This window comes from Ciconia boyciana, chromosome 10 (assembly GCF_034638445.1).
Source record: "Ciconia boyciana chromosome 10, ASM3463844v1, whole genome shotgun sequence".
NCBI classification, from domain to species: domain Eukaryota; kingdom Metazoa; phylum Chordata; class Aves; order Ciconiiformes; family Ciconiidae; genus Ciconia; species Ciconia boyciana.
Window position 1 is genome coordinate 13,246,036 of NC_132943.1, and position 26,393 is coordinate 13,272,428.

Below are 26,393 nucleotides of genomic sequence, written 5' to 3' on the forward strand. Positions count from 1 at the left end.
ATTACGTGTTGTGTAATGATCATTGCAGTGGATCTATGTTGTTACTTCTCTGAGATGTGAATTGGGAGAACACCCACTGCCACCACAACTGGCTGTCATAGCACCGATGAGCCATCATACAATCACACTGTTTTTTATAGCTGTAACATACTGGCAACATGAATGACTGGATCAGTTTACAGAAGAAAAAAAATCCCAGCCTCATTATATACATACACATACATATGCAACGGCATCAGCGCAGGCCATTCAGCTGATAAATAACTGAGGCTCTTATCTTGCCATTTTTAAATGTCACTAAACCAGCCCAGATGTATTTTTATCCTTTTACTGCCAGGCTGCTTGTCCATCAGCACAGATCATCCTACAGCTTGACGCCGTTGCCGCTAACGGCGTGCAGGCACTCTGCATCACCGCGGGGACGCCGCGGCACCTCAGCCACCTGCACGCACACGTTCGATGCAGCCCCCCGCGCCCCCAGCGATGCCCCGCGGGCGGCCCCCGGCCAGCGGCGGGCGGCGCGGGGCTGCGGGCGCTGCCGGCCGGCCCCGGGGCTCGGGGGGCCGCGGGCGCGGCGCGGCGCGGGCGGCGCTGCCGCCGCTTCTCCCTTGCGCTCCGCGCCGCGTACGCGCCTCGCCGCGGATTTTCCGCCGCCGTCCCCGCTTCGGCGTGAGGAAACTTTGCCGTTTCTCTCCCCGGGTTCATTTCGAACCCGTTCGCCCCCGGCGAGCAGGGGGACATCGCGACGGGGAGACGCAGCCACAGCCCCGGGCCTCGGGTGAGGGGAGCAGCCGCGGGCAGGGGGACCGCGCTCGGCCCAGGGCTCGCTGCAAGCCCTGCCGGGCGGCGGCTGCAGGCGGCCGCTGCCGCGGGGTCTGCACGGCAGCCCTGCAGCCCGGAGCCCGGCCGGAGGGTCCGCGGCGCGACTCCAAGCCCCAGCCCGGCGGCTCCCCTGCGCTCCGCTTCCATCCCATCCCATCCCATCCCATCCCATCCCATCCCATCCCATCCCATCCCATCCCCAGCCACAGCAACGCTGCCGGCCCTGCCCCTTCCAGCATGGAGGCAAGGGGGGGATTTAAATACAAAAATCGCTCCGCCGCTGGCTCTTATCCTCGCTCTCGGCTGGTGCCTCTCCTCCACCCTCAGCCCTCCCCACGCCGGCGGCACTTGAACCTGCCCGCCCGAAAAGTGTGCCATCCCCCTATCCCCGACCCCCCCGGGTCAGCCCCGCCGGCCCCCCCCTCCGCAGGGGCCCAGCCGCGGAGCCCCCACCGAGCTCCGCGGGACCCCCCGCCGGCCCGGGGCGGCTGGCTGCGAGCAGCGGGGAGGGCGGCGAGGGCGAATCGCCTGCGAAGAAATGCCCTGTTGAACTTTGAATACATTAGTTGACATCAGTGCGAGTTGGGGCTGCCAGCCCCTAGCTCCCTCCTCCTTCCCTACCTCCTCCTCCTCCGCCTCCTCCCCCTCCTCCCCCCGGTCTCCGATGGAAAGAGTTGAAGCCGTGCTGATAGGAGCCGCCTGGAAGAGCCAGCGGAGCGCAGGGGAGGACTTCGGTCCCAACTCCGGCCGCGCCGCGGGGACGCTGCCCGCAGCCGCTCGCATGGCCCGAGGCGGCGCTCCCTGAGCGCCGGGCTGGGGACAGCCGCCGCTCCGCTCCCCTGCTCGCCCCGCGCCGAGCCGAGCCGAGCCGCGCCGAGCCGAGCCGCGCCGAGCCGCGGCTGCCCCCCCTCCTGCGGCAGCCGGAGCGCGATGTGCCGGTGAGTCCCGCACCGGGCGCCCGGCGGCCACCCCGTAAGCGCAGCGCGGCGGCGGGCCGGGGGGCGGGCGGCGGGCCCGGCGGCGGGGCGGGGGGCGCGGAAACTTCCCAACTTGGCGGGGGGCCGGAGCGAGCGGGCGGCGCTGGGACGGGGATCCCGGGGAGGTGGGGAGCCCCGCGCTGCTGCGCGGCTCCGCCGCCCCCGGCGCAGCCCTGCGGCGGCCGGGGCAGCGCTGGGGGGTGATGGGGGCCGGGGGACCCTGCGGGGCGCGGGTGTGTGTTTGTGCACGGCGCCCGGTGCGCCGTCCTCCCGCCCCCCGCGGGCTGTGGAGCGAAAGGTGCTTTTTTTGTCGCTGTTTTTGCAGTCCGGCAGCGCTGGAGAGGACGTTAGCTAGGAGGTGGCAGCGGAGGTGGTTTCTTCCCTCTTTCTCTCTCCCCCACCTTCCCAGCTCTCCCTAAACCCGCTGAGCGGGGCTGTGGCGAGAGGGAAGGGGGTGCAGTGGTGGGAAGCCGGATAGCCTGGACGGAGGGATATTAATGATTTTTTTTTTCAGATGGTAATTTGTCTTTGTGGTAGGGGTGGCCCATTAAATTTCAGCTCACGTCCTGATGGAGATCAAAAGCGAAGGGGAGAGGGAGAGGGAAGCAGAGAGCCTTGTGCGGCTCCTTAGCTCCGTGTATTGTTAGAAACTTAGGTGGGGGGGGCGGATTCCCAGAAACAACCTTTGTCGATCCAGCTCCAGCACCCACACCAAAAGTTGCAGATTTGTATTTTCCAACACTACCATCTGCTCCCCGGTGCTGCCCAGGAGCACGCTTACTGTTACGCCTCAGAGAAAACAAACAAAAGGTGTGCTTGCCAAGTCGGTACTGAACCTGTCTGTTCATGGGCTTTTAGGTGGAGCATAAGTATAGAGGAGTACCTATGTCCTAAAGGTTCACTGTCCTCTGTTGGCTCAGTTTAGACTCTTAGATAATTTCCTGTCCTTAAAAAAGGTCTCCAAACATGGTAGATGTCAGGTCCTGTTGTTTTTTTTTAATTATTATTATTTTTATTTTTGGTTGGGTTTTAATTTTTTTTTCTTTTTTTTTTCCTTGAACTATTTATGTATGGATGTATCGGTTTGGGATCATAGTAAAGTTTCATTTTTTGTTGTGCAAGTGTTCCCTCTCATTACAGAAAATACTTCTTTTCCTAAATTATAGTCTGAGCGGCAAGAGGTTAGCTCTCTTTGCCTCTGGATGGGTTCAGTGGTAGGCTGAGACCCCAAGCTGACTGCACTGCGAACAAAATAGAAACCAACTAAGCTAAAAGTTATAATGGGCTTTGATTCTTACTGCTGTTTGAGAGCAGTAGAGATCCCGGGTGAGTGAAGGCAAGGAGGAGGAGTGAGAGTAGCTGGAACAAGCTACTCATACAGAAAAGTACTCTCTTGATTATATGTGTGATTTGTAAGCACCCAAGGGAGAAAACTGGTCATAAACTCTAGAGAAGAAAGCAATGGGAAAAGAAAAATCCTGCTGATATTTAACCAGGTTTTTTTAATAGAGTTTAATTTTTAAACAGCTACTTGAATCATCCATATATTTTTTCATTTTTTTCCCCCTTTTGGACTAAAACTTTTCTGTTCAGTTTGGGTTGGATGATAAGTAGACTCCGCACTAGGCAGGCTATAGTAGGGGATCTCTGCATTTTACGTTATGCCTCTTCCGTTTTCAGTGAAGTGGAGACAATTTCTCCTTTTTTTCTCTCTCTATCTTGCTTTCTTTCCTCAGAGAGATTAAGTTTTTGTCCTCCCCTGTCAGGGACATGTTAATCCTCAATTCACGGGGGGGAGAGAGATCCCACCATTCAGAATATAGATATTTGCTTTGTTTGTCCCCCCAGCCCGTTAGGCTGATGGAATCGGCAGTGGCTGCCCTCCGTGACCTCCCTCCCTTCTGCAAAGAGTTGGGGCCACCAGGGAGGAGAAAATGTGCAAAATCCAGCGAGTGAAAAAGCACAACCCCAGAAGACAAAAGGCTTGAACAGAGAGATGTAAGGGATGAGGGTCTGTGTGGGGAATGACTTTTAACAAGGTGTCCCTGATCAGTTCACATAGACTTGAAAAGGTGGCATGGGGATGGGTTCAGTAGTAATGCGTGTAGCCTGATAGAAACTCGATACAGGTGATGCCGTGGGATTTTAGTTGCCTTGCAGTAAGATGAAACTAGTGCCCAAACAAAATGGCTTTGGTTGTCCGGTATGATTGCCCTTTATTCTCCAGGCAGACAGCTGACTTGAGGGAACATATGCCCAGACTTTATAGTCTTTGCTTCTTCCCTTGGAGTCAGTTGTAAAAGTCCTGCTCGACTTAGGCTGAGACGTGATGGGTCCTTGTTAGAGGAAATGTTCCTGGAGAGCAGTCTCACTCTGTGATATTAAACATGGCTTGAACAATGGATTTCTATTTTAGCCAGGATTAATAATCATGTGAGCAGTCATGCTAGGGTTAAATAAGACCATCTGCATGAATATGTTTTCCTGAAAACAAATAAAATAAAAGTTTCTGCGTGAAGTCTAGGCTGTTGACTTGCTGTTTGGCAAAAGGGGGCAGTATCAAACAATACCACAGCACAATCCGCTGTGCGGCTGCCTTTCTGCCTTCAGTACTGATGTATGCTGTATCTACTGGGATCTGGGAATTTAGGGTGTTATCCGGTAGCCCTTATTCAGGTGATTCCTTGTAAAGACATCAGGGAGGTTAATTGACTGCGTAAAAGATGCAGGATCAAAGCTGTCATTGTTTTACTTCATCACTTCCATATGCTGGTTTGATCAGTGAAAGCTTGGAAATTAAGGACAATGCTGTTTGATTGCAGAGCTACTTTTGTTCACATTAAGTAAGCTGACAGCAGTAACCTTAACCTGTTCTTACTCCACTGATTTTAGGGAGAGCATGATGAAGCCCTAGCTTTGGATTGCTGTTCATATAAATGCCCTCCAAGGAATTGTCATCACTGTTTTCCGTAGTAAGAAAACCAAACATTTTCTTCTCTAAATTTAACTTTCTTTGAGAACTCATTTGTTTCCAGCCTAAAGAAATAGATTGATCCATCTTATAAAATATTTGTTTTAGAATGCATTTAAAAGCCTTTCACCTTTTATTTATCTATATGCCTGGAATCATTAGATTAGTATTTCTTAGTTCATTTTTTACTGAGAGCCATGGGTAATTTTACCGAGGGTTTGTCATCGGTAATGCACCCATGTGCTGTCTGTCAGACATGACATGGCTGGATGACCAGTTTGTCATCCAGCCATGTACTGGACTCCAGCTTCATCAGGTCTCCTAAGTGTTGCTCACTGCCTTCATGGCAAGAGCTGCAGGGGCAAGTGCAGACCGGCCCCAAGAGAGAGGGGAAGTGGTGAGGAATAAGGAGTCCGTCATAGTAATGTGAAGATGTCCCACTGTCGGGGCAGTGCCAAGATCCAGAGTTGAGGTGCAATCCAGTGTGAAGTCTGCAGCTGGATTTGCCTTGCTTCAGATCATGCCCAACCAGATAATTTCTGGTGTAAAACTGGAAAAGGGAATTTTAATCATCTGCAGATAGTGGTGGAGGCAATTCAAAACTGTTCTCTAGGGGTGAAATTCATTGGTGTTCATTGTGCAGCAGATATGTAGTATCAAGTCATGCTGAGATTGCAAAGTCAGTCTTAAGTGATGGACTTACCTTTTACAGACTGAATACTGTGAAGGTGAACTGCCACTATTTTAGGTTGAATCCTTGTGATTTAGTCCAGGAGACAAACCATGGAGTATTACAACGCTATCCCCGTGCCTTGAAATGGGCTGTGCCCGCATATGAGTGTTGTTGACTTTGAGGATCAAGTCAACAATTCTTTGTTATTGTTCTGTTGCCCTTTTTTCTTTTTAAGGAGGAAAAAACCAACTCACTGAAGTGAGTGTGTCGGCTAGTCTTATTGTAGGGGATGTTCCTCTTCCTTTTACACTGTAGGCTGCTGACTCCTCCAGCGTGCCCAGTACCAGGACTCATCCCATCTCTGTCCATGGTGGCAATTTTCATTAGTTTCAGTGGGAGCTGTCTGAATATGAGATACAAGACTTCAACAAGTATTTGAGCCTGCAACTTGTGTGGACAGTGCTTTGCTTGCTGGAATTATTCTTCAAGCACAGTTAGTCTCAGTATTTATTTCACCTCTGTTCTCACTGTTGCCCCAAAAAATACTGCATGATAGCAGTTATTCCTTACCCCAGGCTCAAACCATGTGAGCAAAGTGCAGCAGAGCTCCGACAGCACAACTGTGACTTTCAGTATGCAAGGTCTCCTTGACTACAGCACTGTGACTCCCAAAGTTACCTCTGCTTCAGCACTCATATAAAGCACAAATTTTTAAGGTCTGCACAAAAGCACTCAGTGATTTTCTGATGATGAGTGTATGAGTAGTGATACCCTAGAAGTATTACTGGTATCAAATATGTATCTACAAACCAAATGGGTTTGTTTTGTTTCGGAATGTAATAAGTCTGGGAGGTAATTTGCATGTGAAGGATGTTACCAAGTTACAGAGCATGACTCTGAATTGGTGACAGGGCTATTCATGTGCTTATAATTAAGCATATACCAAAGCACTGTGGTGGTTAAGGACTGGTGTGTCTTTATTTGCTTTTTAGTGAGCTTTAAATGAGATCATAAGTAAACATGCTGATTACTAGTCTTAATCCCCAAATCAATTGTGAACACCTTGTGAGTTTATAAATCATCTGTGTAATTTCATTGTTTTTCAGTAAGGGGTCATTTGTGGCGAGAGCACAGGATATTTTCTTCCCAGAAGCTGCTGTGAAGGCGCTTGATCTTACAAGGTGCTACATGTTCTTCATTCTTGTTAACGCGTCTCCAGGAAACAGCACCCTACATGATCAGACCCTGATAAACACAAACTGTAGCAGTGTCTGACCTCTGAGGGTCACCTGCTTTGTTGAGCAGGCTAAATGCTTATGGGCTTGCTAGTCTCAATATGTAATGTACTCCCTATTAGGCTGTTGCTGGAAGCCAAATAAATTGCAGAGTGCCAGTTTCAAAGGTTTGACTTCATCCATTGTGCAGCAACACGTGACCAGCTGGGACGTAGCAACCTGCAGAGAAGAACCATAGTAATCAGTTTTATCTCTGCCAAATATTGTGCTGCACTCAAAAGCTTAATCCTAACTTCAAACCCATGAGGCAGCCCCCGTAACTGGGAATAGCATGTGAGGATCTGGTGATGCCAAATGGATCCTCCAGTAGCCTTGAACCCTCTGAGCTATGGAGGACATACCCTGATGCTAGTTAAGCAGAGATGCTGTCTGCAGTCCTGCAGAACAGCCAGGCTAAGTCCTACATAGATGATCTATAAGCCATTTGCAGTTTAAGGGTTTGTGGCTTCTGAAGTTTGTGTATTTTGCAGATTGCTTGTGCTGTAGTCTTCAAAAACTGTTAGTTTTTAAGACAAGCAGATGGCTTTAACAAAATATATGTGGTGGCACCTGGAACAGGTGGATCTGGAATCAGTTTATGCAGTGTAATTTTTTCCACACCCCTTTTGGAATGATTTTATACCCTGGAGCCATCTAAGATGCTTATTATGTAGCCAATAGGGAACAGCTTCTGTCTGACTACATAAGATTTTACACATCTTTTATAGCTAATGCCTAGATTGAAATGCAAAATTTAGTGCTGGGAGTGCATGTGAATTTGTGAAACTCCCTGGAGAAAATGTGGGTGCGTGTACCAGTGAATGAATTATGCTCCTCCATAGACAGAGAGGGCTTTTTTTAGTAGTAATGAATGTCCTGTGTTCAGTGTTTGTCATTTTAAAAGTAGTATTTTTCATTTCAAGTGCAAACCTTGTGCAGGTTACTGATGTAGAGTAAAAATGAAAAAATAGCTTTAACTTTATTTGAAAGGGTAACAGAATGAAAATTTCTTATGTGGTATGAAAGTGCCTAACTCAGAGATCGAATTAGTGTTTCCAAAATCTGGCTGTGACAGTTATGACTAGTTACATGAGAAACAAGATCCTGCCTGTCTTCTCAAGGGGCAGGGAACAAACTCATGAGACCTTGGCCACATCCTCATTCTTGCCTCAGAATCGGGGCCAATGAGCTTACCTGGCTGTGTAGATTCTTAGTAACTTCGAAGAGGTTTTGAGTGGGTGCTGGGACCATCTGCACAACTCAGAGGTAGGATTAGGAACTAAATCTGGGAACACTTTGGGGCCAGCCTCTTAAGGGAAGAGGATGCTGACTACGATGGCCTGTTGGGCAGGTTTAATTGCTTTGCTGTGTTTCCTGGCCACGTGGAAGTTGTTTAGCCTGCTGTTTCAGCTAACAGTTGTTTGTTTATCTCCTATGATGCTGATTTACAATAGATCAAAGATTAGGGGGGAAAAAAGAAGACAAGAAAGGAAAGGGTAGGAAGTTCACTCTGGATAATTCAGTTTGACAGGATAAGATAGTAAATTCAAGAACGTAGAGAGAGATGCGTTTTGGAGCCTGTATATATAATATAGGGAAGGAGAAATTGGCTAGGTCTCAAAAGTTTGTTAGAGTGATTACAGATCCCTCTGCCCTGCCTCATGTTCCTTTCTCTGTTCTCCCTGATTGAAGATGATTGTCTGCCAGGAGATTTTTAAACACATGGTTTGGACAGGGCAATCAGTCTATATTTATAAATCACTTAATATTTCACTCTCTGACCTTTTTGTGGTCCGCTCCACATATGCAGGGCATTTTCATTAAAAATACAAAGCTGAGACTCAGTTTCTGCCTGTGTCCAAGGTGTTCCTCCAGTCTAAGACAGCTTAGCTTTTAGTTGTAATTGCAGCTAGTAACCACCTACTTAAAATAAAAGACAACAGAGGAAAGAATACAAGTAGTGTATTCACAAGTGGTAGCATAAAGATACGTACTTTATTTAACATGAGCAAAATAGGACTATGCACTGTAACTATGCACTGTTCCGATACTGATGAAGGATGATGTCGAGTAACACATAATACAAATTATGAAGAATTCCACAGTTCCTGCTTTGTGAGGATAATCAAGTGATATAATAGTACAACTTACCCTTATTTCTGTTTTGACAACCATGCTCAGCATTCAGAAGGGAGAGAAACTGAGGCACAAAAGGACTATGGCCTGGAGAATTTTGTGCTCATCTGTTAAAGATATCATGAAACATAATGATGCAGATAGGCGCCAAGTAGGATTGCCAGCGACAAAATCAGTGTGAATTAGACTTTGAGATCTGTGAAAAGTCTGGTCTTACGTGACTTTCTCAAGGTCACAGAGTGCATTATTGGCAGAGGCAAGGTTACAACCCCTGAAAACACTTATTCACGTACTTAATTCTAAATATGTAGTTAAATCCTATGAATGGAAGTTTTCATCTCATTGCTTTCCTGCATCAGAGCCCTAGACTTGTGCCTTACAACACTATGCATTTATCTCCTTGCTAAACACTGGCAGTAGGTAGCTTGATCGTGCAAATCCTTTACTCACCTAAGCAGTTCAGTTCAAGTTAGTGTGACTACAGTTTGAGAAAAAGAGTACCCTGATCGCATGTGCACAACTGGTCCCAACATTTTGAAGATGAACTGGGGATCATTCCTATATTTTGTATTTTTATATGCACACACAGACATGCATCTATACAGATTGAATTTAAACAAAAGCAAGTTATTAACATCTTTAAAATTTAACATTTTCCCCCCTTAACCAACAGATATTGTTCCCGAGACAGTAATTTACTAGATACCTTCTGTATTTGTCTAGGACTGTACATCAGGAATACAAACCATGATATTGCTAATGCTATGTGTTCCCTCTAATGGGTCTTTGAAATATGAAAGCAACTTATATTTGGAATGAGCTTTGCACACCTCCTTGTCTGTGGTTGCTTTGCAAATCTAGGCTTCACTGCTTTGCCTCGGAGAATTATGAGTTTATTATACTCCTGGAATGCTAATAGCACTTCGTTTTTCTCCTAAATTTCTTCTTCATATTTATTTATTGATTCTTCATTTGAGCACAGTTTTGCAGATAATGATGGTACTACTGAGAATAGTTGGTGTGAGTTAATTTTAAGAAGGCTGAAGTTACAATGCCATCCTTCCTTGCCAAGAATCTCTCTGTAAAGTTCGTAAGCTAAGGCATCCAAAATGCTAAATTAGTTAAGAAGACGACTAGATAAGATTACTCCCAATGTTATATTTGATTCCTAGTTTCATAAAGACAAAGTGTATCAAGAATGACAAATCTAAATTTAATTTTTCATTGAAAACTCATTGGCAGATTTGCAGATGATATACTTCAGGGAAGCGGAATTTTCTACAGTCACTTGGTCTTTACTCAAGTGAAGAACATTGACTCGTGAGAGAACTCATGTGAACTGGGTTTTAGCATTTCACCCTTTAGTTTACGTTTTACTTTTGATTCCTGGGATTCTTCCCCATCTAGTCTCTCCTCCCACAGAGATGGAAGGTAACTCAAGAAAGGTGCTTTCAGTCATTTTATCTGTCTTCCCTGAAGGCACAGACCTTCCCTGAGCTGATTCATGTTCAAGCTGGTCAACTATTCTAAACAAGCATCCAATTTTGATTTAAATATTTCTGAAAGAAGAGAACATCCTGCAATTCTTGGTTAAGTGTTTAAAATTCAGCAGCCCTCGCAATTATGTTGCCTCTTAGTTTCTCAGTTGCTAGGTTCTTGGTCCTGTTATGCTCTCATCTGGAGAGCAGAGCATCACATTTTCTTGCTGTGGAAGTACTTGTGAACTGCAATCAAGTAATCTCTTAATTTCTCTGTGATATTTCAGTATGATATGTATGATTCTCAGTATGATTCTTCTGTGTTTTTTCAATCCTTATTGCCTGGTGGCTCTTCTCTGAATGCTTTCTAAGGATGCTACTGGCCAAAGAAGACAGTAGCGCTGACAGCTGCAAAGGTTTGAGAGAACTGGAACAGCAGAGATCGCAGAGCAGAACTGAGCAGATAGATAGCAGGAGATAAAGACTATAAAACTGGAAGGCAGAAAATAGGGATAGTGGCATAGGAAGCTCTTGGCATGAGGAGCCTGGTGTGATACATGCCTAGTGAAGAACTGGAGTAGCTATAGTAGTAAAAGGCAACAGCAGGTTTTTACTGGCAGAGGAGGATTGCTGGGAGGTGGGTAGGGACTGCAGCAGCAGCACTGCTTGTAAATCAGAGCAGCGCTGTATCAGAGGAGCTCTCTGCAGGGAAATGTCAAAACATCTGTCTGCACTTTGCCTGGGCATAACCAGACTCTCTCTTTCACTCAGGAGCGCTGCGATGTACGCAAAGAGAAAAGAGACACTTTAAACTAACTGAGGGCAGAGTTCAGGTTGAATTTCTGGTGAGGAAGCCATTCTGTTCTTGCAAATGTAAGATCTGAGCCTGCAGAATAAAACTCACTTTTGCAATCTGTACAAATGCATGAAGTGTTACTCATTTCAGTGAAATGACCTGTGGATGAGAATTCACTGGCCTGAGTTCTTGATTGCTAACACAAGGCAAACACTCTTAAACTATTTCCAAAAGTTATACTAGCATACGGCTGGGCTGCACTAACCTTAACTGTGATACTTGTGGTCTGAGAGGACTAGAATCTTCCCATAAGTAAACAATTTCTGGTTTTAGTTTGGAAAGATGTTATCATTTAATGAAAACTCTTTGTTTTCTGGCAGCCTACTCTGCTGTCCATTTACAAAGCTCTCAAAGGGCTTGGATGTCCATGAAAAGTGCAAGAGACCAATTCTACTCACAGATACACTAGTGCAGCCTCATTGAAGAGCTGCGGTTGTGCTTGACTGAGGACTAGTAGTATGAGCCCAAAAACTCAAATACAAGTTTTTACCTATGGGAAAGGATTGCATAGGGATGGTATTGGTCCAGAGGCACTCTGCAAAATTAGGTCTGCAAGGTTATGCTGTTGCCAAACCCAGCACCAAGAAAAGCATTCCCAGTTTTAATTAAAACAAAACCCAAACCAACAAGATCTCTATTTCTGTTGAATTTTAAGCTTCCCAAATGTTTGAGCATGAGATGCAAAAGTAATTGATTAGAAGTAGAAGTAAAATAATGAGGCTTGCTTTTTTTTTCCTTTCCCAAGCTGATTCAACTGAGGAAGGAAAAAAAAACCTCTGAAGTTTTTACTTGGCTTGAGTAAGACTTTTCTCCACAAATAGACCAAACGAACTACTGAAGTGCTTCAGTGAAGTTATCACAAAGACCTGAGCCAGTGGGATTATTTACATGGCAGACTTCTACCTGGTAGAATCAGGGGTTTAAATTAATACTATAAAGAATTTGAAATAATCTGATGTCTGCAGTTCTAATAGTCTAAGATATTTGTAGAAGAGATAAGGGCCTGATACTGCACCAAGGGACATCAGTAGCAAAAGTTCCATTTATGTAAGTTAAAATTGGATTTTTCATTTAAAAAAACCAAAAAGTTCACATCTTGAAGTTCTTATCCAAGGACTATTTGCTTTTGAAATTGGCATACTACCTGAGTCAAGGCTGCATGAGTTGGCCCCAGGTTTTCAACCTGACAGTACCTCTTTAAAATGCAACAGTATAATTTAGGCATCTCTTATTTGTTTTGAATAGCAGAGCTAACACGTCTGTCAGTTACAATGACTTGATAGACATGATTAAAAGGCAGGAGATCAGGAAAAATGTGTGCTTATCACAGCCAACCCTCCCCAATGAAAAAGTAAGTAAGTGGCTCAATGGCATATTTGCAATTGAGGTGTAACTGAAAGCATTTTTAGAAATGTGCTTTGTAGACTGCTTTGAAATGGTGTTTTCTATTATGACCAGTTTCTGGAACAGATTATCATGATTGTAGGAAGCACTTCAAAGCAGATTGATGTAGGAAGATCTTTCCCTGAAAACTTTGGCTTCTCTGTAGGACAGAAAGCTACAAATGTGTTTGCAATCTGTGTTGTTTCAGCTACAACAGCATTTATTTGATAAAAATGAGCTGCTATTAATTTCCGAAATGCTACAAAGCACTTCGTATTTTGCTGGCCCCTCTGTTTTACAGAGGGTTTCAAAGGTTGTGTTTCCTTTCTCCCATATCCTTCTAAATTTCTGGTTTGTATTTTTTAAAGGCTGAGATTTAAACATTGTAATGAAATATTGAACTGCATCTGATAAACAGTCAGACACTAATTTAATATATCGGCAGCCAGACTTTCACAAAACGAACCTTGACGCATCATCTAGTCCATTGCCTGACCTCAGACAGCATCAACTAAACCTCCACCATTCAGCTGAACACAGGCTCAGCTGAACTCAGCAGTAGCTAAACCTTGATAGGAACTGGAGATGTGCTTAAAATATATTCATCTCTCAATTTTCACCCACAAGACTAGCTATATTCCATTTCAGCAAGACTCCTAAAAACTTTACTTGTAGGCTAAAGTCTGTATCTTTGAGAATTGAAGTCTTCTACATACTTGCAAACGCAGGAGCAAACAGGAAAAGCCAACTTTCTGGGTGGTATGAAACCAGGTGGTAACAGCACGTTGAAGTGTGGTGGCATGCCAGTAAATTCTTCTTGTTTCTCAAGGATATTGTAAAGGGAGGAAGCTTGTGCAGAAAATGAAAGGCAGCAGTAAGAAGAAAGACAAGAGTCAACTAGAACTGTCTTACTCCGCTGTATTTAGTAGCACATGTAGAGGACAGGAAGAAGAATTTACAAAAAAGTTGTCATGTTATTTTGTGCCTTATCCAGCTGTAATATATCAAAGCCATTGCATCATCCTTTATGATTCCTAAGTGAACAAATTTCCTTTTTACCAGGGAAGGAGCTGAGGCAAAGAGAAGTTGAGTCACTTGTCTAAGCTCATAGAGGGAGGCAGTGAATGGAAGTCCTGCAGTTACAGTTGCTTTTTCTTGTTTGACAGGAGAAATATGATGAATTCTTTATGTTAAAGCAGAAGGGCCTTGAAATAGACCCTGCCCTTTCTGGGACATTATTTTTTCCTATAAAGCAAGGCCAAATGCTGTTGATGGATACCTTATGAATACTTATGGTAACCATTAATACATTTTTTTTTAATCCAGTGTCATCAAATGAACAATTCTGACAAATTCGTTTGATACCAAAATATTGTGTCACTTTTCTCTATCAGCTCTTTCAATAACTAAAGCAATACATTCTGTATGCTATAATCCATGTATTCAGTTCAAAGTTGCCACCTTGCTGTTTGAAGCCCCACCAAGACCTTTTGTTTACTCTTCTGCTCAAGTGTTTGTCACCTTCCGGAGGTGTGGGATCTGTCTTGTTTATTAAAGAAAATAGCTGTTGGCAGAGAGACTCTTCCACACAACCCATGTTGTATGTTGCCACTTGCTTTCCTATAGCCACACCGTGTCTGGTGTTCACTACAGAATGCAGGCATGGAGGGGGGTGAATATGCTGCAAGTTCATGTATCATCAAACACTCTTCAGCACTGGCCTGCTCTGCCTTGGCCCCTGTAAGGACTCTCTTTGTAACTGTCGTGGTTTAGCCCCAGCCAGCAACTAAGCCCCACACAGCCGCTCGCTCACTCCCCCCTGGTGGGATGGGGGAGAGAATCAGAAGAGTAAAAGTGAGAAAACTCATGGGTTGAGATAAAGACAGTTTAATAGGGAAAGCAAAAGCTGTGCACACAAGCAAAGCGAAACAAGGAATTCATTCACTCCTTCCCATGGGCAGGCAGGTGTTCAGCCATCTCCAGGAAAGCAGGGTTCCATCACGCGTAATGGTTACTTGGGAAGACAAACGCCATCACTCTGAACATCCCCCCCTTCCTTCTTCTTCCCCCAGCTTTCTATGCTGAGCATGAGGTCATATGGTGTGGAATAGCCCTTTGGTCAGCTTGGATCAACTATCCTGGCTGTGTCCCCTCCCAGCTTCTTGTGCACCTGGCAGAGCATGGGAAGCTGAAAAGTCCTTGACTAGTGCAGCAACAACTACAACATCTCTGTATTATCAACGCTGTTTTCAGCACAAATCCAAAACATAGCCCCATACCAGCCTCTATAAAGAAAATCAACTCTATCTCAGCTGAAACCAGGACAGTAACTATGCTACGTGGCACTTCTTTAACCTGCTTATCCTCGCTCACACATCATGTCACTGTTTAAAAACCTGCTTTATTCCTTGCTCAAGGTGCTTCACTTCTTTCTTGCTCTGTTACTTAATTCCATAAAATTTATTCTTTTAGTCTAGAATCCAATTTATTTATAAAATGTGGTGAATAAATGAAGTTATCTTATGCATTTCATAAGGACTTATTCTGGTTCTTTTTGAAAAAAATGCAGATCACTTTTAAATAAGCTTCTAAAGCAGACAACTCTGTGAACCCTTCCTTACCCTTTCTTTTCTCCAACATAGAAAATTAATAGCCAAGCACCAATTTTGCCTGTATTTTTAGTGAGCATAAATTAATCTACTTAATATGTAGTATGCTTCTTGCATCCACACATAATTAAATCATATTTGTTCTTAGAAACTATTCATCTAGTATAAACCTGCTTCCTGAGTAAATATTCCTTTAATTAGTAGAACAAATAGATTGCGGGATTTGGAGTTGATTGTCACAGCATTCCTTTCCCTGATGTCTGCTTCAGATCTGCACAGCGGAGAGGTGTGCTAAATACAGCCAGGGAACACAGCAGCAAGCTTTTTTGCAGTTTGAAAATAAATACGTCTTATGAATACTTCACACCTACGGAAGCCTTCATTTGGGGATTACAAAGTGCTTTGCCATGCTGTGTGGGTATTATTTATTTCCATTTTAGAGGAGGATAAAGTGAAACAGAGAGACATAAGGGCCCATGCACAACATCCCCATGTTGTATTAATAGGCATAGCTGTACTAAGATGTATAAGGTTGTACGTTGCTCGTGTAGAACAGCAGAGGACATGGCTTTTCATACAGCCTAATGAGGTACAGCCTCCATTTTTGGATGCCTGGTTGTGCATTTCTGGTCTCAGGGGTCCTGAAAGCTGAAAGCAGATGGAAGTCACAGAGAGTTAAAGACACTGGGGATCTCAGAGTGATGCCTGTCCAGCAAGGCACCTCATTTTCAGATTTGGCTGCAGGTGTTTAGTGGCTTAGGACTGGGGCGTGCAGTCAGTGGCAGAGCTGAGAGAGGACTGCAGGTGTCTTGCTGCCTGGCCTTGCTGTGCCAGAGCAGAACAATTTAGTCACAGATGCATATCCTTGTCTTCACTGCACAACTCATCTAGGAGGTTGGAAGCTCCATCTGAAGAAGTACGATAGCAAAGCCACGTGCATGTCCTTAGTGTTTCTGCGCTTGCCTCTGGGAAGGTGTGTGTACATGTGGGCGTCACTGTTTCCCAGGATTTTTTATGTTGAGACTGTATAGGAGTAATTCCCCAGAAGTCACGGGAGAAATACATTTCCTGTGGGAGGAGTGTTTAAGAGTTGTCAGCAGCTTCATGTTTCCTAACTGCAGGGTAAGGAGTTTCTGATAGGGGAGGGTAGATTTTGAGCTCTGACTTTCTCCTGCTGAGTTAATTAGCTGGAGTTTAAAGCACTTTCTCTCCTGAGCTGGAGTTTCTTATGTGGGAAAGAGAGGTAAGAGGCCATAGCCAAATGAGAGCCCCAGTTAAGGATGCAGGTGATCAAGGCTTGTAAATGGCTGTCTTGACTCTGAGCAGAAGACCGTGTCTGCCAGTGAAATTTTGTTTGGACATATCCTTAATGAAAAGAAAGGCTTTACTGTGGAGTCAGCAGCCAAAACATCCTTTCTGCTGTTACAGTGCAGCATGCCACATGTGCTGCGCTTTCTCCTGGCTTTGCTTCAGGATTGCAGGCAACAAAGGTGGCATGTGGAGGAGACTTGGGAATGTCAGAGCTGAGAGGGGCAACTGAATGCTGGTTGATACCACGGTAATGGGGACAGCTCTTCGCGCCTGCTTGTCTTTGGATGGGTTAAAGTCATAAAACCATCCCCCCTCACACACATAGTGACTTACAAAAATCCTCTCTTCTTACAGTTGCTGTTTTCTTTTTTTCCTCACTGGAGCTATTAGATGTAGCTGAACCTGGTCAGATAATGAACTGTGAAGGAATGAATACGTCGCTTAAACAAAAACATCTTTAGCAGCTAACGGGTTTAGAGTTTTATTTCTCTACACACTTCAGCTCTGAAAGCTCAAGGGCTGTTCCTTCATGGCTCTGAGGGCTTTATTTTAAAAACAAAGGCATCAACTGCCCAAGTGAGTACCTAGGATGTTGGTAGTGCTAATACAGCCTGTGCCTTGTCAGCTAGCACAGGTATGCCCACCTGTGCAGTGGTTGCATCTCCTGCCTGTGGTGGAATGATAACTAAAGAGTGCCTTTATGTGGTTTAGTGTAATCCTCTTAACCACAAGAAGATGTTCTGACTGTGTAATACAGTATCCGCTTGGGGAGTTAGCAGGAAATACCTATTGCAATTTAGATTTACATCCTGGATTATTGGGCAATAGTTTCCTTTTTGCAGGAAGTTCTAACTCATGCAGAGGTCAGATGGTGCAAGGACAGGAAGTTTAAACCAACTCCAAGAGGATGTCTGATGAGCGCTCTCTGCCTCAACTTTCCACTGTGAATGAGTACAAGAGTACGTGTAATCTGTTTTGTTCACCGAGATCAAAAGTTCTTTTGGGATGAGAAGTTACTCCGTGGATAACAACTTGTGCCATGCCACTCGTGGAACCCCTACCTGTCTCTAACACAAATAGCAGTGGGAATCCATCTGAAATCCAAGCGGCTTGTGGTTTGAATGCTTTCTCTTTGTTTTCAGATAACAATCTCTTTAGCTCTTTGAGGCATTTAATGAAAATTGTTTTAGCAGGACTGCAGTATCTTAGAGAGCATTGTGTATGTTTTTGTGTAGTTAGAAGTTGAAACCATACAGTACAGCTGGAGCCTTGGCATTTTACTGTGCTGTGACAGGTAGCATCGATTTTACAGTTAGGTGAGACTGATTTCAAATGTTCCCTTATTGAGTTTATTGGCACCTACAACTAACAATGTTAAAAGGTTAAATGGTATGCACGTTACACTGCACATAGCCCAAAAATTTGTTTAGAGAACCAAAATAATAGAATCTCTTGTGACTGCTCCCTTCACCCTACAAAATTTCTGTGTGTGGATGTCTAGCCTTGATCAGGTTGTTCAAGATCACTGGACAGGGTCTTCTTACATCTTTTCTGTGCCTCTTGTGGAGAATATTTCTGGCTGAAAACTGAACTGAAGGAAGGGCAGAATGGGCTCTTGAGCTGACCGTAAGTTGAAGACTCAGAGCATTCCTGAAACATATGGGAACAACCTGGTATCCATGGCTAGCATCAAGTCCTGTTACAAGCTTACTGTGTGAATATGAGCATGTCCCATAAACACTCCATGCTTCATTACTCAGCCCCCTTACAAAGCAAATAGTACTTCACAGAGATGCTCTGAGGCTTTGGTCACTGGGATTTGTAAAGCTCTGGGAACACTTAGTCTGGGCCAGCTATAGAACTGCAAGTATTAATATTGCTTGGAGTCAAGTAATCCTGTATAAATGTCACCTGCTTTGGTCTGTGTTAACAGTTAGAAAGGGACATGAATTAACTTAGAAAGAGAGACATGTGCTGTGATTGCTGAAATACAAACCTGGGAATTGGTAAGTTTTAACTTCTAAATTCATCCCTACCAGCAGCTCACTCATTGCCTTGGGCAAACAATGGGAAGTCAGTATCAAGTTTCTCTGTTGAAGTAATAATGCATAAGAAAAAAAAAAAAAGAAGACAGACAGCATTTTCTAGAGTTGTGAGAATTAATCAGAGATTGTTTTAAAGGATTGCCTGAAAAGTGCTATATATTTTAAATGGTTTCCCATCTCTGCATGTTAGTTGTATGCATAGGAATAAATCAGTCTGAAGCACAGCTCCAATTTGGTGATTTCCCTTTGAAATGACCCTTTCTTTCATCAAAACAACAGAAAGGACAGATGTGTGCTATTAAAAACAAGATGTTCTTGTTCAAACTGGCAGCATTATCTCTGAAACCCACCCTGCTGGTTTCAGAGTTTCTAGAAAAACTAGATTCTCACCAGTTTGCTGCTAACTCTTCCACTCTGTTCGCCAAATTAGTTGCAGCACAGCTGGCATTAGCCACCCTTACTTCCTTTGATGCAAGAAGTTTGAATTGCACGTTCTTAGATGCCTCCACACCTGTGCTCCCAGTAACAAGCAGTGATCAGCAGTGAGTCACTTGACACACTGTGTGTCTAGTGTTGGCTCTGCCCCTAGTGACATGTGCTAGCCTGGGCGGAAAAAAAAGAAATTAAGAAAACATAGACCCCAAAGGCATGATAACTTGAATTATTTTCCTTCACCCCTTCCCTTCCCAGAGTGGAAATCCAGCTTGCATATGGAGTTCATGATCTGGAAACAAGCTGCTGACTCTGTGGCTGCTGTTGGCTATGATCCTCCAAACCTCAGCATTCGAATCGAAAGCCAGACCTCTCCAGTGCATTAAGGCTCGCACACTAGCTTTAATTGTTGAGCTTCCTTTCAGGACTAAGAGATTACAAAAGAGTTGCCAAGGCTCTCTTGTCAGTGGTCCATGTTCCCGTGATACCCTAGCTCTAACTTGACTTTGAAGTAGGCTGCAAATGAAGATGCTCTCCATTCTCTCCTCTACAAGTGCACATTGAAAGGGTCCAACTGCCACTGAAGTTCTCGTCAACTTGATTAGTTGGCACCAGCTTTGATGTGGACTGAAATGCCGAGAGCAAATTGTATCTTTAGAACCACCCGTCTAAAACTTACTCAAGAAGTTACTGTATTTGTTCCTCCTGAATTTAAAGCCTATGAATTGGCTATGAAACTCCTGCTATGGACCTGATCCAAAGATCACTGAAATAAAAGGGAGAGGGTGTCTTCAGCTTTGGATCAGGCTGTCTTTTAAAGATACTTGTCCTCTCTAATCTGAACCAAGTATCTTGAGGACTGTGCATATCTTTTCTGTTTCAGAAGTTTTTGCATTTCACTCCTACTGGCATGCCCAGTTCACAGTTCCTCTCATTTAGTATGACTCGTGGTCTGTAGAAGCAGGTTGGTTTTCATTACTGCATCAGAGATGGATAGCTACCAAGATTGTATTTTAACAGAAGGTGGAATATATCAATGTTGTACAACTGAAGTTAGAGCCAATAGCATATTTTACCTTTAAACTAGTGAGTCTACCAAAGCCAGTATTTTTTAAAGCTGAATGGGGACTGTACATCTGTTGTGGTACAGCTGGAATACACATCGTTAAGGGCAGGGTGCCCTCTCCAGGGGCTGGATGTAGTGCTTTATGTGCTGTCCACCTGTAATGGTCTGTTTTCACTTGGCTGCACTGAACTGTGGTCATGGTTGAAAATAAGCAGATTTGTTATTTAATACCTTTGGCAGTCTGACAGGGAGTTTAGGAAAAAATCTAGAGCCCACTTGGTTGGCATCCTGTTCCCATCAGGAAGGGCTCATGTAACAACAAATTCCCGTGCCTGTCCTTTTCTGCTAGGGGTGTTATACCTGCTGGAGAGAGAAGGACCTCTAGGGTGTTGCTGTTTATTGACACCAGTCTGCAAAGGATAATCATAGTACCACTGCTTCTCAGAAAGAGCCATTTGGCCTTGGCTGCCATCTTTGGTGAGGGGGATGAAGACAGTGTTTTGTAGCCTGGAGTTCATGGGTTCCTGATGCAGGGAAGAGCTCCTGTGTTAGATTGTCCTTAGAGGTCATGGATCTGCTCTGCTGAATGCAGAAGGGCAGGTCTCTTCTGTTTCTTTGTCAGTCTGACTTCGGTGCCAGGGAGGGTCATGGAGCAGATCATCTTGAGTGCCATCACGCGGCACGTACAGGACAACCAGGTGATCAGGCCCAGTCAGGATGGGTTTATGAAAGGCAGGTCCTGCCTGACTAACCTTATCTCCTTCTATGACAAGGTGACCTGCTTAGTGGATGAGGGAAAGGCTGTGGATGTTGTCTACCTAGACTTTAGTAAAGCCGTTGATACCGTTTCCCACAGCATTCTCCTGGAGAAACTGGCTGCTCATGGCTTGGATGGGTGTACGCTTCACTGGGTAAAAAACTGCTGGATGGCCGAGCCCAAAGAGTTGTGGTGAATGGAGTTAAATCCAGCTGGTGGCCGGCTACAAGTGGTGTTCCCCAGGGCTCAGTATTGGGGCCAGTTCTGTTTAATATCTTTATCAATGATCTGGATGAAGGGATCGAGTGCACCCTCAGTAAGTTTGCAGATGACACCAAGTTGGGCAGGAGTGTTGATCTGCTTGAGGGGAGGAAGGTTCTACAGAGGGACCTGGACAGGCTGCATCGATGGGCAAAGGCCAATTGTATGAGGTTCAACAAGGCCAAGTGTTGGATCCTGCACTTGGGTCACAACAACCCCATGCAACGCTACAGGCTTGGGGAAGAGTGGCTGGAAAGCTGCCTGGCGGAAAAGGACCTGGGGGTGTTGGTCAATAGCTGGCTGAATATGAGCCAGCAGTGTGCCCAGGTGGCCAAGAAGGCCAATGGCATCCTGGCTTGTATCAGAAATAGTGTGGCCAGCAGGACTAGGGAAGTGATCGTCCCCCTGTGCTCGGCACTGGTGAGGCTGCACCTCGAATACTGTGTTCAGTTTTGGGCCCCTCACTACAAGAGAGACATTGAGGTGCTGGAGAGTGTCCAGAGAAGGGCAACGAAGCTGGGGAAGGGTCTGGAGCACAAGGCTGATGAGGAGTGGCTGGGGTTGTTTAGCCTGGAGAAAAGGAGGCTGAGGGGAAACCTTATTGCTCTCTACAACTACCTGAAAGGAGGTTGTAGCAAGGTGGAGGTCGGTCTCTTCTCCCAAGTAACAAGTGATAGGACAAGAGGAAATAGCCTCAAGTTGCGCCAGGGGAGGTTTAGACTGGATATTGGGAACAATTTATTTACTGAAAGGGTTGTCCAGCATTGGAAGGGGCTGCCCAGGGAAGTGGTTGAGTCCCCATCCCTGGAGGTATTTAAAAGAGTGTAGATGTGGTGCCTGAGGACATGGTGTAGTGGTGGACTTGGCAGTGCTAGGTTAACGGTTGGACTTGATGATCTTAAAGGTCTTTTCCAACCTAAATGATTCTAAGAAATCTCTCCAAAGGCAAGAGCAAACTTCATTCAAATTGGTTCTCTCACAGGCTGGTAAATTATGTGGCTCTTTTGGGTGGAAATGGGCTGAGCTCCAACCTTTCTCATGCCGTTTGCCCTGTAACCTCTGTTTCTTTTCTGATTCCCATCTGTATTGTCAGAAATGGGCAAGCTCCTGTCTGCTGCTGGCTGGGCTGCTGCCGACCGGGCTGCTGCCCTCCCGGCAGGGCAGGGCTCTCCCCAGCCTCGCACGAGATGCTGGCAGGTCCCTTCCCTCTGTCTGCCCAGTCCCTGCAGGCTGTAGTGCTTGGATGTTGTCCTTTACTTTCATCCTCATAACCGTACCTAATCCAGTGATTACAGCTGTTTGTGTTTCACCAGAAAACCTCTGCATCTGTCTGATGGGCTGGTTGGGGTGGTAAGGGAATGAGGAGTTTTCAGCTGCTCCACCCTTGGGCTGAAATACACAGACTTTTAATGACATTTTCAACTGAATGCTAACGGTAGCTGTTTATGAAGCCAAGAATGTGTCTCTTCATGCCACTTGAACAGTTTACTGAGTGCGAGGGCACAATTAGTCATTCAGCAGGCAAACATCTGGTGCTTTTGCGTGTCCCACAGCTCTTCCTAGTTAGCAGGCCTCACATTGGCCTGGCTAAGCTAGGAATGTGTTAGTGCAGGCATTTTAATTTTATGCTTTTAACCACCACCATAAATGGGCAGGGGGTAAAACTTGGTTGCTCATGTCGTCTTTTCCAGTTCTGTATCCTTGTATTTCTAGATCCCAGCTCATTCTTGACAACAATTTATCTCTCTAGGGATGTGTAATATATAGAAGAAATAGGATTTTCAGAGGATTTCTAACCCATTAACTGTCCTTGCAGGCACAATAGGAGTCAGAAAACCAGGGAGAATAAAAAATGCCCTTATACAATCTCTGCTCCTTTCCTCCCCATGCTTGGCTTCTCTTCTGAATCCCAGAGTCACCCTTTGAACACGAGCAATTCACAGCTGATAGTTGAATCCTTGCAAAACTTCTTCCTATTGTTCCATTTCCCTGCCCTTGTTTCCTTCATCTCTGACAACCCTCCTAGGCTTTTAATTCTAGAATAACAACAAGTTTCTTTGTTTTCCACAATTGGAGAAATGCCCTTTTCGAAACGCCTCTCCTTTAGCCCACCTGCAATAACTGGCTTCTTCCAACTCTTCCTACTCTTAGTACATCTTTTGTCCTGCCTGAACATAAAACTGCTCTCTTTGTCTTTTGTTTGTCTCATGTCTTCTTCCAGAAGCAGTATGAGATGTGCGATGGGCTCCTAGGCCACCTGGTCTATGGCTTATGTAAGGTGTCTTGAAGTTTGGAGCCTGAGCTGAAAGTGCAGTACAGCTGCTAGGGATGCAAACAGTGTTTGTAGACAGAGCCCTGAATTGCTCCAGGTATCTCAGCAGATCTTAATCACAACCTGTTTTCTTCATCCAGGCATAGCTTCCAGGCACACTCAGTCTTGAGAACATAGTGCAACTGCTCTGTTGTTTTGCAAAGTGTAAGGAGAAGTTCTAATTAAAGTGACCCTCACCATCATTTAGAAAGTAAAATCTCTGTGGTGAAAAGGCTTTGCTGCACGCTATTTCAGTAAGTGCAAGGTGACAGATACAGCATATTGTACAGGGAGAACTTGTGCTCTCTGTCTGTTGTGTAACGTCTATTTATGGAGACTAGTGAGCAGAATGGTGGGGGTCGTTTGACCTTTTGACCCAAAGAAGAATTATTAGTAAATCATAAGCTAATTAGAATCGTAAAAGGGCTGACAGCCTATCCAGTTCATTCCTTGCTAATGTGGGATTGTTCCCTACAATGCATTTTCTCCTGTTGGCTTTAAATAACTAAGCATCTACTGCTTCCCTTGGGAAAGCGTACCATTCACCAGTAGTGAACTCTGTCTTAACAGCCAGCCTAAACGTTCCTTAATTTCCTTCCCCTGACTAACTCTTTTTAGATTTTTACATTTTTCCAGTATTTGTAGATAGCTCTGTTGTTACCATATGTCATGTCAATGATCGTGTCAATGATCAATGATCAGTGTAAGCTTCATTCTTATAAATTGCTGTTTATGCTGCCTCAAGTTTCACTCTGGAGATGTACATCTTCCGGTGCCACTAATTAATGCTCAGCTCAAACTCCAGCATGTCCTTTGATAAAGCCAGTTGTGCATCTTATGTGCGCTGAATAAAACTGTAGTTCTGGATACCTTTGAAAATGTGGCACCACAGTCTTGGAGCAAGATGAGTCCACACAGTGGGAAGCCACTAACCCCCTTTTGTAATGTGAATGTTAACACCTGTTCATGTGGTAGCCCTAGGAAAGTGATTTTGCTTGTCAGGATAAGTCAGGACAGCTTCTGAATGGAGGCTTGTGCATGAGAGATACAGATTGCTTTCCCCAACCTGTGTACAGGTGTGTGTGTGGGGGGATATATGGTGCAAACGTAGCTGAGATACTTCCCAGCTGTGAGTCTTCCCAGCTGTGAGTTAGGGGTAATGTCACTTGTAGGTGCTATTGTAAAACCTTCAGAAACCAAATACTAATCACTACTGTGTCAAATGGTGCCTTATCTTTAAAATAGGCTCATCTACCACCAAATCCTAGAGGAGCCCTTCCTTTTGGCTGTGTCAGATCTGAATCTGGACATAGAGCAAAAGGGTCTCAGAGGAAAATACTCCTTTTTAGACTATCCTTGCCATCATTCATTCTGATGATTAGGCTACCATTTTCTTTTATTTCAGCTCAACGACCAAGCAGCAATCTGGAATTATACATCAACCCCTGTTTCATATATTTTATGATTCATTGTAAATTAAAAGAATCCTTTTTTGGAAGCCTGACATTTTACCGGTGGCTGAAGATCCAGAGAATCCATTTAGAGGAAAAATACTAGTAAAAGGAAGAGAGGATAAAAAGCATCACTGGCTGTATCTTTTGGTGTAAATCACATTCATTTCATAAAAGTCTTGAACACATCCCTTAAACTTTAATACCTGAATTTCAAGCCCAGCAGTCAGTGGAGTTTTTAGCACCAGCCAGAGAGTACTCATAGTTGGCAGGCAGATGGTCCTTTCCCCTCTTTTACATTCTTTTAACACACTAACACTGCCAGTTGGGCGTTTGAAAGCCTCATTAATTTTCCTCGCTGTTTGGCAATAAGACCTTGCTTGTTCCTTGCTGTCTTCCATTACTGAAACCTGTGCAGTTTTCAGATTGCTCCTACTTGTTGCTTTGATGTGGGGCTGGATTATTTGCCTTGCTCGGGAACCAAATGGTGGAGATGTTGAGTGATGTAGAAACATGCTGGGATGTGATGTCAAAAGCACAAGTGGTTAGAGTATGCAGAGGAGAATTCTGGTGTGTGGGTGCAAGGAGGGAATTAGAAATGAGAGAGAAAGGGCCGTGTCAAGACAATATTGATGTTAGATCCAGCAAACTTGGAGGACACTGTAATTTCTCTGGTTAAATTACCTGTTTTGATGCTGTGGAGTAACCAGTGATGTTTCTCCACACTTTCTGGGGAAGTCTCAGGTTTCTGTGGAGCTCTGGAAGTACGTGATGCATCTAAAAATACTGGTTTTGCATAACTCCCCCCCAAAAAAAATAAAAAAAAGAAAAAAAAGATAAATGCTTTACAGTGTAGCCCTCCTGAATAAAGTGAATTTGTAGAAGTGGCAGCATGGAGCTGCATGTTGAGTGGTTTTGAATGGCTCCATATCTCATTATCCAAGTTACAGGATGGATTTTTTGACTGCCTGCCCTGCAAACTCATTTTGAGACAGGTGTGTTAAAAATGCATGTGTCCTTGGTTACCTGGAGAGAGCAGAGGTGCTTTGTAGCTCTGAGTTAAGTTAAACGAATAAAGCCTGTATTATTCATCAAGACAAAATCATTTTCTGAATCTGAAAAAAAGAAACTGTCTTGTCTTTGAAAATCATTTATCTGGCCTTGATTTTCCTGAGGGCAGCAAGTAGAAGTCAAGTTTAAAACAGAGACTAAAACTCTTTTTCTGTGGGATCAAGAAAAGTAAATTGCCAGCAGAACCACTTTTGATCAAATGAGTGTCTGCTGCAGGAATTGACTATGCTGCCTGTGCAGCACTATGTTACAGTGTTCATCTGCTCTCCAGTCAGTTAGCATGGCTTCATGCTCTTCCTCTTGGTGCGTCTGGCAAATTGAGAAAGATGGATGTGTAAAAGGTTTTGTCTTTCTCTTGTGGACTTTTTGAAGATGAAGAGCTCACTGATAGCTGCATCTGTCAGCATGTGTACAGAGAAACCACTGGCGCTAGGAATTCATGGTAACAGCACCTCTGCTGATGGCGTGGAAAAGCATTGCTTGTTATGTCATGGCTTAAAGAGGACGTG

General features: G+C 44.6%; 1 protein-coding gene across 1 annotated transcript in view; it reads left to right on the forward strand.

Annotated features, from left to right (window-relative positions):
- The first annotated feature begins 1,529 nt into the window (after positions 1-1,529).
- Positions 1,530-26,393, forward strand: part of SEMA5B (semaphorin 5B) — a 275,812-nt gene continuing 250,948 nt past the window's right edge. Inside the window, exon 1 of the mRNA XM_072874250.1 lies at positions 1,530-1,760. The gene's annotated coding sequence lies outside the window, so the exon portion shown is untranslated. The remainder of the gene's footprint in view (positions 1,761-26,393) is intronic.